The sequence below is a fragment of the Halyomorpha halys genome, unplaced genomic scaffold (assembly GCF_000696795.3).
Source record: "Halyomorpha halys isolate HHAL.00 unplaced genomic scaffold, Hhal_1.1 Scaffold675.1, whole genome shotgun sequence".
Lineage (NCBI taxonomy): Eukaryota > Metazoa > Arthropoda > Insecta > Hemiptera > Pentatomidae > Halyomorpha > Halyomorpha halys.
Window position 1 is genome coordinate 71,464 of NW_027111983.1, and position 13,400 is coordinate 84,863.

Consider the following 13,400-nt stretch of genomic DNA (forward strand, 5'->3'; position numbering starts at 1 on the left):
CGTCAGGGGGAGATCGGGTGAGGAAGACGAAACCCTAAAAGGCCTAATAAGAGTTGACGAAAAAATGTATTATATATTACTTTTTTTATCATCCTCTGATTATGTAGCGTGATTTGTAAATATTTTTCTTATTTATAATTATTACTGTAATGTTTTCATAATATATTTTATTCCATAAATTAATATTTTTGGGCAAACAAAAAATACATATTGCAAGCTTAATGGGAGGGAGCCACAGTATTGGTTATCCCTGAGCCAAAACTTTGAATCCGGCTTTTATTTCTGCGAGATGAAAGTTTTTTTTTTTTTTTTCCGAACCCTCTAAAACAGAAATAAAATGTGAGTTAGTAGTGCATTACTGTGTAGAAAGAAAAAGTAATTCGTGTTGTGTCTTACCTTTTACTACCTTTGGTATTTTAAGGTTACCTGTTGTGTTTATTTGTTATTTATGAGATATCCATTCTAAAATGGTGCTATTTTAAATCCGGGGGTGAGGTGCCTCCTCGTGTTGTATCGCATAGAAGATAAAAATAAAAATACAAATAATAAAGACAATAGATAATAGTGAAATGATAAGAGAAACAGTCTGAAATCAAAAGAAGTAATGATGAAAGTTGAATCCTCACCATGGTTAGAATAGTGCGGTAACCTGTAAATAACCTTCCCGTATGACAGAAATGACCTGGAAGAGAGTCATAAAAAAAAAGTACGGCAGTGCTACCAATGGGCAAATTTATCACAAGCTGGTATCAAATTTTTTTCATTAAATAACAGATTTTTTTGATTATTTTGGTGTGATTTGGGTAGTTATGATTCAAGAGTATCGTACCTATTCGCAGGTACTTTCTTTCTAATAGATACGATTTATTTATTGTAGTAAGCTATTTTCTTATTCTGCAGGGATGGTCTGTGCGTTCGTGTGTAACTCAAATTACATTTTTTTTTTTTTTTTTTAATAATTTATTTATTGATATTTACAACTGTATACACATATATACAACAAGTAAATTTGCTGTAGGTGACATAGTAACATGATAAAAACATGTGGAGAATCTACCCACTGATAGAACTCCAATAACATTTCTAGAGAAGAAGATCTCGAGACCATCTTCTTTTCAGACGCCTAGGAGGATTATTAGGTAATGAAGGAGAAGCCAGGTTAGAAACAAGTGAATTTGGGTGGTTGAGAAGTTTATTATGGAAGGAACGGTATCTGGTTCTGGCCAAATCGGCAACATATGGAATATTGAGGTCCTGATGGATGACTTGATTTGTGACAAAGTAAGGAGCATTAAGGATTTTGGACTGTAAGGATTGGATTCTGGACGAATTTGATGGTTTAATGGAGCCCCAAAGCTCAACTCCGTATGTCCAGATAGGTCTTATAATAGTCATGTAGATCAGTCTTTTGTAATGGATTGGCAATTTAGACCGTTTGTCTAGTAAATGTTGCAATAGTCGGAATCTACGAGCAGTTTCCTGTCTTAATTATATATTTAAGACGTTTATATGCCTTAAATGTTGCAGCAATTTTTTCAATACATTCGACTGAAGGGAAGCACAACATTATAAAATCGATTTTCTCCAAAACATCTCTTAGCGATTATAATTAAGCTCGGTATTTTACTCATTGTACAATTAAATGATCTTTAATTTCAATTACGTTATTCTTATGGAAACAGTCTGACACAGCTTCAATGTCGATTCTTTTTAAAAATCATCCCCTGGAATCAATTGCAATTGTTTAAAATAAAAACTACTGTTTGTTTTGCTACTCATTGTCAGCATTGATAAGAAATAGACAAATACAGAATATTAAGGAATTTGATGTATAACCGAGCCCGATTGTATTCATGTGTATAAAGCTTCGTCAGTTTTTGTTAACTCTTTTATTCTTGGTAGGGAGAAAGTCTTTATTCCTGCCTCGAATACGAATTTTTAGACTGAGAAATAAATTTTTTTTTTCAAAACTTTCACCTTTTATTTTGAATATTTCACCTTCTGTAAATTGTTTTTTTCGGAAAATTACAAACATATTATTACATCGAATACTTCGATACGATTCAACCAACACAAAACTTAAGTAGGAGTAGTGTAAAGTGCACACCGCACCGGATTTTTTCTGGTGTCCGACTTTAGCCTTTTTTTCTGGATTTATCGCCCCGAGGCTATTCAAAAGGCTGCGGGCAATTTAACTGAGGACCGCCACGTTTGCTCGGGTGAGAGGGGTTGTCTATTGGTGCCAGCCCTTTCTAGTATGTGAGGAAATGTTGGGATTTGTTTGTCGGGCCGGCAAGGTATAAATCTCATGGAGGTTACTTACCTCATGGCCGTCACATCCTATGCAGAAAATATCCCACACCTCGTTTCCATTGCGGAATAAATTATTGGTTGCAACTGTCATATCAGTCAAAAATATTTTTCATACGATACGTTACTTTTTAGGCTAAAACCCAAACGCGAAATTTCTTATAGTAGACCAAACGATAAAGTTTGGTTATAAAGTCTTGATATAACCATTTATTTGTAATGTACCAAGGTATAAAAATAAAATTTTATATATCTATAATGCACATCAACATAGGGGGTTACATGAATTTATACTTAGTATGTTATATAAACCCATTGTAGGTAATTAATCAAAAAACAATTTCACAATCCACCTAAAGTATAGATATATACTATTGTGAAAATTTTTGAAAGTTTTTTTCACTCTTTTTTATGACCGACGATATATATAATTAATGTAATTTTAATAGTTACTTAATTAATTATTAAATCAGTTTATTTATGTAATTTCATAAAACATATAATTTGACAGTAACGTTATTAAAAACTAGATTAACTTGTTGGAGAGTGATTTGTTTTATTATTAACACAAATATACACTTGATCCAATTTTACTCTCAACATTTATTTCCAAACACTTTGCAACGTTTCGGCCCTAAGGCCATTTTGCCGGCAGGAAACATTTTAGAGAATATATGACATCAATATTTAAAGTATGGTCAGAAACATTATTATGTTCTGAGGAAATAATGTAATAATAATAAAAAAATAAATTTTTATAGGTTGTCTCCTTGAAAATGGCCTGAGGGCCGAAACGTAGTTTTTGGAAATAAATGTTGAGAATAAAATTGGATCAAGTATGTTTGTGGTAATAATAGTTATTAAAAAAATGTAAGTAATCAGATGTTTTTCTTAGAACTTGTTTTCGTTCTAATTTTCATAGTAATTTTTAGCCACTTAATATGCCTATTAGTCAGGAATTTCGGAAGACAGAAATTATAAATAATTTTGCTCTGAGAAAGTCATAATTTGTTCTAAACATACCTTTTTTTAAATTTTAAAAGCGATGGTTAAATTTGAGCGGTTAAAAGAACGTACACAAGAAAGAACACAAGTACAAGAGCCGAAGAAGAGGAAAACATTATTTTTTTCTCCCCAATTTTTTAACATTTTAATAAAAACTACGTACTAGTGAAAATTGATGAGTATGCCAAGTATAGTTAGAAGGAATAAAAAATGGCGGCTGTTTAAAAATTTTTATAAAAATAATTATTCATTCGGAGCTCTATATTTTTAAATATACCTACTACTCTAAAAAACCTAAGAGTCATTATTTAAATTAGAGTAAATTTGCTAAAATATGCCTAATAAAGCTATTTACGTTTAATAGTTCCCAAGATATAACTTATTAAAAAGCAACATTTCATAAAATATGTACTAAAAAATCAGTAGCTAGTGAATGTATTATGGAAATCAATATTTAAAAAAACATGAGATGAACAGATGTCTATTAGCACTCAAATTAAAGCTAGTTTAATATGCTATAAATTGGTTTATGACGTTTATCTTTACAGTTTAATGAACCAAAAATCAGTTTATTACGTATACCTTCGTAGGGGTTGTAGTTTCTATTATATTTTCATATAAATATGAATTTTACGTATGAAATTTTGTCTGAACAACTAGAAATAAATTAATTATATTATCTGTATTTGCATTGCAGTAAAAATTGTGGAAAGTTCCGTCTGAAGCTTTTATATTAAGATAACAGTTATTTCCCAATTTAAAAATAATTGTTTTTGCAAAACTGTTCAAATGAAATTATTTTGAAAAGTAAATTGATGTGATCCCTGACAGGAATACACTATTTCTGCTAATATAAATTTATAAATTTTCTAAAAAAATATTTTTTTTTTCGCACCTCCCTATAATATTTTATAATTTTATTGCAATATATAAGTAGGTGATAATACTTAAAATTTATTAAAAACATCCTTTTGTTGCACTTTAACAAGGTAGGAATGAATTAAATTAAAACTTCAATAATTGTCAGTAACATACATTCCAATAATTGCTATAAGAGCCAAGTATAAATGTAATCGTAGCTTTGTTTGAATAGTGGCTCTTCTAAGAAGATTTTTTATTTTTTTATTTTGTGTTTGAGGTAACCTTTAGATTGTAACGTTAATTGAAGTTAATTTGTAACGGCTCCAAAAGGAAAGTAAGTAGGACAATCCCCGTACAAAATGCAACCGCAATCTTTGGAATACGTCAAGTGCTAGATAACAGCAAACTTTTTTTTTTCTCTTATTCACGACTTTTCAAGCAAAGCAGAACTGTATTTTTTATCCACATAATCATTACAGCAGGTTCCAACCCGTTCTATATTTTGAGCCAATGGCCCTTTTTTAGACTGCTAAGTGGTGTAATATTCCACTTTGCCAATTATGAGAATAAGGACTGGGATATTTCTAATTGGTGCAATTAGCCCGGGGGGTTAATTACCAGTCCCCCCACCTAGCCCCATTTACAAGATTAAGAAGGCCAGCCACTTGGGGTGATCAGCCGAGACCTACGATTCGTTAGGAGGTTAGCCAATCAGGACAATGGAAAAACAAATACATGGCAGATGGCGGTCCAAGTCAGCGGGGTATCTTTGCATAACTAGACCTAGATCCTCCCTAACATCTACAAATATAATCTATCCCTCGGTTGGCCAACAGGGAATACATTAGCCGAATTTGCATAGATTAGAATAACTGCCGCCCACCACAGAGGGCGGGGAGGGGGCGCCGCATTAAAATGTATCTCTGGCCAATGTCCTGCGTCTTTACAGATTTTTTAATACTTTCCAGGATTCACCTCATTTGCCACTTACACGTTTTTATTTATTTTTACTGTGTTACTCGGTATCAAATCTGGATAAAATAACGTTAGAACAACATCACAAAACGTAGAAAATGAAATAAAAAAAAAATTCATATAATATAGATATGTTTTGAAAAAATATAAATAATAGACGACGCAGAGAACAATAGAATAAAAAATATTTTGAAAGCAAGGCATATTACAAAAATCACTTAAGCAGGTATTAAACTATAAAACAGACTCGCCCCACATTATGCATATATAATTAGCAAAATCAATTAATAATATTAACATACTAAAGGAAAAACAGAAATAGAAACAAAGAACCTAAATAAGCATTATTTACTAATACCTGATAAGCGAGTAGGCTATATAGTTCAGTATATAATGAAGAGTGAATTAAATAACAATGTACATTGTTAAAGTATAATTGACCTATGATATTTAAAATAGTATATAAATGTGCAGTGGCAGTTGTTAATTATAAAAAAAAAAAAATACTAAGAATTAATTTCAGGACATCCAGAAAAAAATTTAGAAAAGAAAAATTCAAGTTGCAATTACAGATGAGAAAGGTATGCAAAATTATCAATAGTGAAAAGTCAATTGTAAAAAAAAGAAAGCAACTGTTGTAAAGAGCCCAAAGGAAGCTATATTATAATTACAAAAAAATATAAAAACATAATATGGTTCGGAGTAAAGCAGGTCAATAATTTTTTTTCAATATAATACTAATATTGAAGCACAGTTTTGGTCTGTTAAAACAGTTCTGGAGCAAGCTCATTAGCAGGAAAACAAAGGTCTATTTATATAAAACTCTAATTAGGCCAGTTCTAACATACGCCTCCCTGACATGAACCCAATCCACACAGGATAGAAATAATCTGCAGGTCTTCGAGAGGAAAATCCTTGGAAGAATCTATGGGCTGGTTAGGGATGAGAAAGGCAGGAAAAGAAGAAGAAATAAGGAACTCTATGAGCTGCTCCAGGATATAGATATTATGACATTTGTTAGGCTGGGACGCCCTTGGTGGGCAGGACATATTGCACAGATGAGTCCTGACGAAATGCCTAAAAGAGTCATGGAAGAAGAAATCCATTGTCCAAGAAGAGTAGGACGGTCCAAGCTCCGTTGGATGGAAGGCACCGGCCCAAAACCGAGTCGAATGGGGGAGGCTCATATAGGAGGCCAGGACCCATCGCAGGGTTGTAGTGTCTACAGATAGATAGGTTGAACCACAGAGATACTCGTAGTTATGATTTAAAAATTATTCGTATTTTATGTAGTATGTGCATTAGAACAGGATCATGATGATAACAATCAAATTGTCTAATAAAATGAGAAAAAATCACCTAAATCGGACTAGTTTTAAGGATGATACAGAGAAGTTAGTTATTATCAATTATGTTACCATAGTTCGGTAATATTCGGTAACATTATAGATGAAGGGATATATATGGTTATGGTGGACTATTAGCATAAAGATGCTAAAAACAGATGTCATCGCATATATTGGTTAAATTACTGTTACCAAATCATATTAATAAAGTATACGTATATCTTTTTTATATACACTATAATATAAATCTAACTATCAATTGTGTTCATTAAATCTGTACACATCATCAACTATAGCAATAGCGAAACATTGCCGGGTCAGCTAGTAAATAATAAAGATACATTTGGGTAGTTCTACCCGTGTAAAGTTGTCGCTTCTTTTAGACTTGTTTACTCATAAAGCTTCGTATTGCGGTGAGAGAGGGCCGTTAATCAGAAATCTGAGGATGGCCTGGATCACAGTGAATAAATAAATCCATGGATGTGAGGACGGGAACAAATGGCGCAGCAGCATGTTCTCGGCTCCGATTGGAGCTGCCTGGACCCGCAGTCGTAATTGAAACAGTTACACAGCCCTGCAGTAACATGTTCCCATTAGTCACGTTTCGTTAACCACCATTATTTCCTCTTCTTCCTGTCAGAATTTCGAGGTCAGTTCTGTTACGACCATAATCAACGATGGATTATATGATTGGCTTGTTTTGTTAATTTCCTACTGCATTATTTTAATCAAAACTAGTAAAACTCCCTCTGCAAAACTACACCGTAAATTAATTTACCAAACTTAATTAATTATGTATATAAATGACAGTTTTGAAATATTTTTATCGTGGAATTTAAATGCTTGTTTTTAACCTATTCAATTTATATAAATTTTTTGTGAAGAATTAAATAAGCTAGTTTTAAACGTTTAACCCATGTATTAAAGTCATAGTTAATCAGTTGTAATTAATGATGTTACAGTTTCTTTTGAAATACCCATAATATTAGGAAAAGATGTGAAAAAAAAAATACAACCCCTGAAGTAACACATTAAATTATTTAAACTGAAGGTGAAGGTGTCCTTGACCATCTTAAAGCATGACATTGGTTTGAATGTGAAAATACGACATTGAAGGGCCTATTGCGACCTATCAGTCCATTTTGCATACTGCAGCAAACTGTTGAATCATATACTCCTAGCAGTACAAATACTTGGACTTTATCAACACATTACAAAACAAATACAAACATTCATAATACAATATAAAATATATTATACTAGCAACTGCGACTAAGCTTGGTTTTTAAACTCACTATACAATGGAATTTTTTTTTTGGTGTTCTGTCTAAATGTTTAAACCTTTTGAGGGATATTAATATTATGGAACAACTTGATAAATATTGTAATATAAATTATTAAAGTAATTTTGATGATATTTATATGGAGAAAAATATGAAACGAAAATTGAGATAAGATTGGAAAACTATTCCATTTTGTGTGACTTAAACTTCTCATGTATCATAACATCTTTCTGCCAACTCAGATTATCATTTACTTTGTTCCATGGCGCACATTATTCAAGAGAAAAAAAAAATTTTACTCAGATTTGAATTGTGTTGCAAATGTTTTTTGACAGTAGCGGCAAGGCGTGGCACTACATTGGATTACAATGAGGTATATTTTGAAAGCTAATTTCTAATGTATTAACCAAATATAAATACATACTTTTTAAAAAGCGGTGTTTTTTTTTATTCAGTGCATTTATATTAATTAATTAATAATAATTGACTTCGTTCTTGCTAAGTAAGTGTTTCAATTTTCGAAAATACCAATAAATGTTACCAGTGTAACAGTAATTTAGATGTTCATATTACAGCGCTGTATTGAAGGTTTTTGTTGCTATAAAATATGCCATCAAGGATAACGAATGAGCACCATTAGATCACGATGTATTCCTTGGAGAGGTGTATTCCTTCGTAATCACGTTCTAATTACTAAGAGCATCCTCTTGAGGGCAGGTTGGGTTGTCCAATTAACAGAAAGACTCGTCCTTTGGGGAATCTCCTGGACAAGGAGACGGACAAATCCAATAACCCGAGGAAATGGAAGTTTATTTTTAACCGTTGAAACTCTGATATATACTAAACAGTTGCGTCATCCTAAAAAGGTGTGATAAGATTATTTCAAGTTATTTTGACGTGATGTCGTCTCTATTGTTTAGTTGTTTTTGTGAGATCCAGTAGTTTGTGAAGTGATTAAAATCTAGGGAATAGATAGTAGCCACGATGGTATAGAATTACCATTAACTCAAAGTTTTGTACTTAAACAAAAGCTGATACTCCATAGTTGTAGCAACCCCAGAGGAATTGGTATCTCACAAAACTGTTGGTACAACATAGATTACAGCGCCTTCCTCCACAGTCTATATTCCCTTTTATTTTTTCTAATGCTCTTTCGTGTTTGTAAGTGGAAGACACCCAACTTTTTCTTTTTTTAAAGTTTAATGAGTACGTAAGCATCATATAAAGATGGTTAAGAAGAAATGTTTAGACCGAAATATGAGTAAGATTAATGTCAGAAAACTTTATTTTATTGGTGAAATCGAAAGTATCATTATTTATTTAATTATTTCATTTTATGGGAATACTTGTGCACATTGTATTCTCAGACCACAGGAATCGAAGCCAATACTCCTCAAATGGTAAAAATACTTGAAAACACGAAAACTTAAATTAAAAAGAAAACTGACTGAGAAAAAAAAGTAAATTAAAAATCTGGGAAATGAAATTGTTTTCATTATAAATTGAAACAGATAACCTTGTTTTTACTAAATTGTCAGTAAAATATACAGTGAGAGTATCCGAACATTTTTGGGATTGCCAAAAACTGTCAAAAGTGAAGTTTGTCCCTCCTGAGACATTAAAAAAAGTTAATTTCTAACTATCATAAAGTTTAACTATATACCTAAACATAGTTGTATCTTCACATTTATTGTATTAAAAATAAAGACATAACTACTTGTCCGGGAAAATCGAGATAAAAATAATGGGGGTAGTTTTAAATCCTGTTTAATGACACTAAAGGCATTTGCAACTCCAAAATACTCACTCATTGGGCCGTCTGTAGCCGAGCGAGTTCAAGCATAAACTTTTGAGTAGGTCGTGACTGCTGCGGCACCAGTTCGAATCCGGCCTGAGGAGTCGACTTTTATTTCTGTGATACTCAATAGATAACTCCCTTCTCCTCCATATATCAGAAATGATAAAAAAGGGGAGCATAAAAAAAAATTCACTCACTGTATTATTCCCTTAAACATCGAATGAATTTTTTTTAGTTTTCCGACATTTTGTATTCTCCTTATATAATTCTCCTTGGAAAATTATGGAAATAAGGATAATTTTTTTTTCCTATCCCTCTAAAACAGAAAAGAAAAGTGAATTAATAAGTGCATTACTGTGAAAAAGAAAAGTAATTGATATTGGGTATTACCTTTTACTACCTTTGGTATTTTAAGGTTACCTGTTGTGTTTATTTGTTATTTATGAGATATCCATTCTAAAATGGTGCTATTTTAAATCCGGGGGTGAGGGGCCTCCTCGTGTTGTATCGCATAGAAGATAAAAATAAAAAACATTAATTAATAAAGACAATATATAATGGTGAAATAAGGATAAATGTACACTATAATGTATTTTAAAGGCTGCGTTTCTAATTGTTTGGATAAGAATAGAAAATCTCAACCAATTAGATTCTCGAGAGCTCATTGTATTTGCCCTCCTTCGAATAATCCATTATAACATTCATGGCACGTCCGATCTAGAAATTTGGAAACTAATTTCATGCATTATTTAGAATTCCTGAGGGAAATTCTGGTATATGTTAATATGAAGTGAATGTCAATACCTTATATCAATCGATTGGCCTAAGCCTTTGGAATCCTGGAAGTTCAAAGTGTGTTCCTAGATGAATGATGTATAGTTTATGTAATTAATACAATACATTCGTACTAGTAAGATTATGTGCCTTTATGTTATGATTAGCTTCGAGAATATCGCAGCAGCATTTTCTTTGTTGCGATCCATTTTTTCTTATAATGAATTTAGTAACACTTTCGCTTTTCAATTTATCATTGTATATTCTCTTAAAATTTGTAATATGCTATTTTTTTAAATATTTATTCACTGCTTAATTATGTTTGCTATATTATTTTAATGATTGTCTGCAACGTGTCATTTTGTCTTGGTATGACTGTCACGTAAAGGAAATAGAGGGGCAATGTTGTAGTGTACTATCATCGTAATAATCATAAATAGTAATAAAGTAATAAAGACCGTTCCTAGTCAGTTGGAAAAATGAATATTACTCTTAACTGTCGAATTACAATTAATGATGATAATTTTAAAAACTTCAAATGGAATCAGTCATTCAATTGTCATAATATTTGATATGGTGGATAAGATTCGAAAGTTCGGTCAAGGCCTGTAGACGTGGCATCACTACTGCAGTAATTACATGAGATAAATATATATTTTTTTGTAAATTTAGTATTTGACTGAAGATATGGATCCGCTTATTAGTCTGGTAGTTATACTTTTATAGTCTATTTCAAATCAGATATTAATTTATTAATACTTGCCTACAGGTTTTAATTGAATTAATAACTGCTATATTTTATTTAAGCAAAAAAGGGGGGAAATTTTATTGACTCCAGGTTTTTGAAATGTTTTACAAGGCATGAAATCTTAAGTATGACGATGGTCTCCACTTTCACTATTATTCATTTCATATAAGCTGGCCGGAAAAGAAAAAATAGTAAGTTTTAAATTACCATTTTTGTGGCTTGATATTATCTACACCCCTTTTTTTAAAAAATAATTATCACAGTTTTTTATGATTAATTGTTAACCTTATGAAACAATATCTTAAAATTAGTAATTGAACAGTAATTCGACATTTATAGCCTCATTGTCATGACATATTTTAGTTACGATAATGAATGAAAAAACATTTTTTTATGTTTCAAGTTTTTCTTGGAAGATTTTGCATACGTTTTGCTTGATAGTGATTTCATTTAAGTGAAATTGAAATTGAAACTTGAAAATATTCAGAATTTGTTTATTTTGTTTATTTAAGATTAGTTTTTGTTGAACATTGGAACCTGAAAATTGGTCGTTATTTGAGGTAATCACTCTTGATTAATATCATTATTATTAAAAGTGTTATTTTAAGTGACACAGCTAGATTTATAATTATTTTAGTACACAATTTTTTGCTGCATTGATTTAACCATCAACTCGCCCCATAAATATATAATTATATTTATTCCTAACTTTTTGCCGCATTGATTTATCCATCACTTCGCCCCGTTGGTTGACCTGAGAAAATTCAGCCCAACTCAGACTTTTCCAACACTTCCCCAACTTATTTCAGTTATAATCAGAGCTCAATTAAAACTTTTTCCGTTCTAATCCAGGCTTATGCAGATCACGTAGGCGGTACCTTTTATCTTCTGGAGGTTCTCTAAATTCTTCCAGCTCACGGAATTTCCGCATTCCTCTTTGACTGAAAAACTATGTAACATCCGCTAACTATTGCAACTTGAAACTTGTTTAGGGAAAAAAATAAAAGATTTTTTTCAATCTGTTATGTGCGAACTTTTGGACAAACTTTACCTTAGTAAATCACTCGCATTCTAAAACTTTTTGTTACAATTCAATTTGGAATAAAAGTACTCAACCATGCTATACAAGTATTTTGGTCATTGAAAGAATTCTGCCTTACTAAACTGCTAAACTGATGAATTATATATAAAAAAAAAACAATGTGATTCTTCAGTTCGTTATAAAAATTAAGGATACAATTAATAAAACAAAGGCTAAATTTCCGACTTAAATTATTATTTTATCTTTTAAATAAACGATCAAAATTACAAATTTCGAAAAAACTAAAGATTTATACTTACCTTCTTAGACCAATTTGGACTTGCGGTGCAAAAATCTATGGATATGCCAAAAAACTAACCTACTAAAACTGTAATAATTTCAATCAAAATTATTAAGACTGGTTAGTAGCACTCCCCCCTAATTAGTAACTCCCTACGTACTAACAACCATTAAATTACCATATAAACAGTTTCACGACGCACTTCCAATACATATTAACACTCTAATTCAAGGACTATCGACACTATACTGACCGTTCGCAAAGGAGCTGGAATAGAGACCTCTTAAATTGATTTTTAAATTTCAATTTTAATGGAGAGGTAGCATTGGATGACCTTAACCTTCATGCCTTCATGACATGGTTTTTTTTTTTTCTATACATCTCATTCGTTGATTGTAAAATGTTATTTACAGTTGTGAATAAAATAAATAAAGTAAAAAAAAAACTACTGTTTTGTTCTTTTATTGACTAATTATGATATCCACCTAAAAATCATTATTACTCTAATTCTTGGCATTGGGACGTGGATGATTCCATCACTTAACTTAATGTTTAAATATCCTAAATATGTTAAGAATCGATATGTGGCCAACAATCGATAGTTTGAAACTTTATTTGGTACTGTGGTACCTCCATTGTGAAAAGAAAATCTTATTTGAGTTTATCTCATTTTTCATTCTTCTCCAGTTAATTATTTTATTTATATTTTATGGTGTTCTATTAGTTCTTTTTTTTTTTTTAATTTAGTATTAATCAGCCTCCACTGGCTCATTACCAGTGATGCGGCGAGAGGGATGCGCTGGGATCTCTCGAGCTCTGCTCTACCCCTCACACGTGGGGGATAGAGTGGGCTCAGGGATCCTCAGGTCGATTCTGTAAAAATTGTATATATTATATTATCACTATGTTATTTTATTTATTTATTTTTCATACAGATAGTCTGATTATGTTCATCTTGTCTATTCTTTTGTTTGTATA

General features: G+C 31.4%; 1 protein-coding gene across 1 annotated transcript in view; it reads left to right on the top strand.

Annotated features, from left to right (window-relative positions):
- The window catches only part of LOC106685264 (protein still life, isoforms C/SIF type 2), a 106,038-nt gene that overhangs the window by 27,160 nt on the left and 65,478 nt on the right, over positions 1-13,400 (top strand). The window lies entirely within an intron of this gene.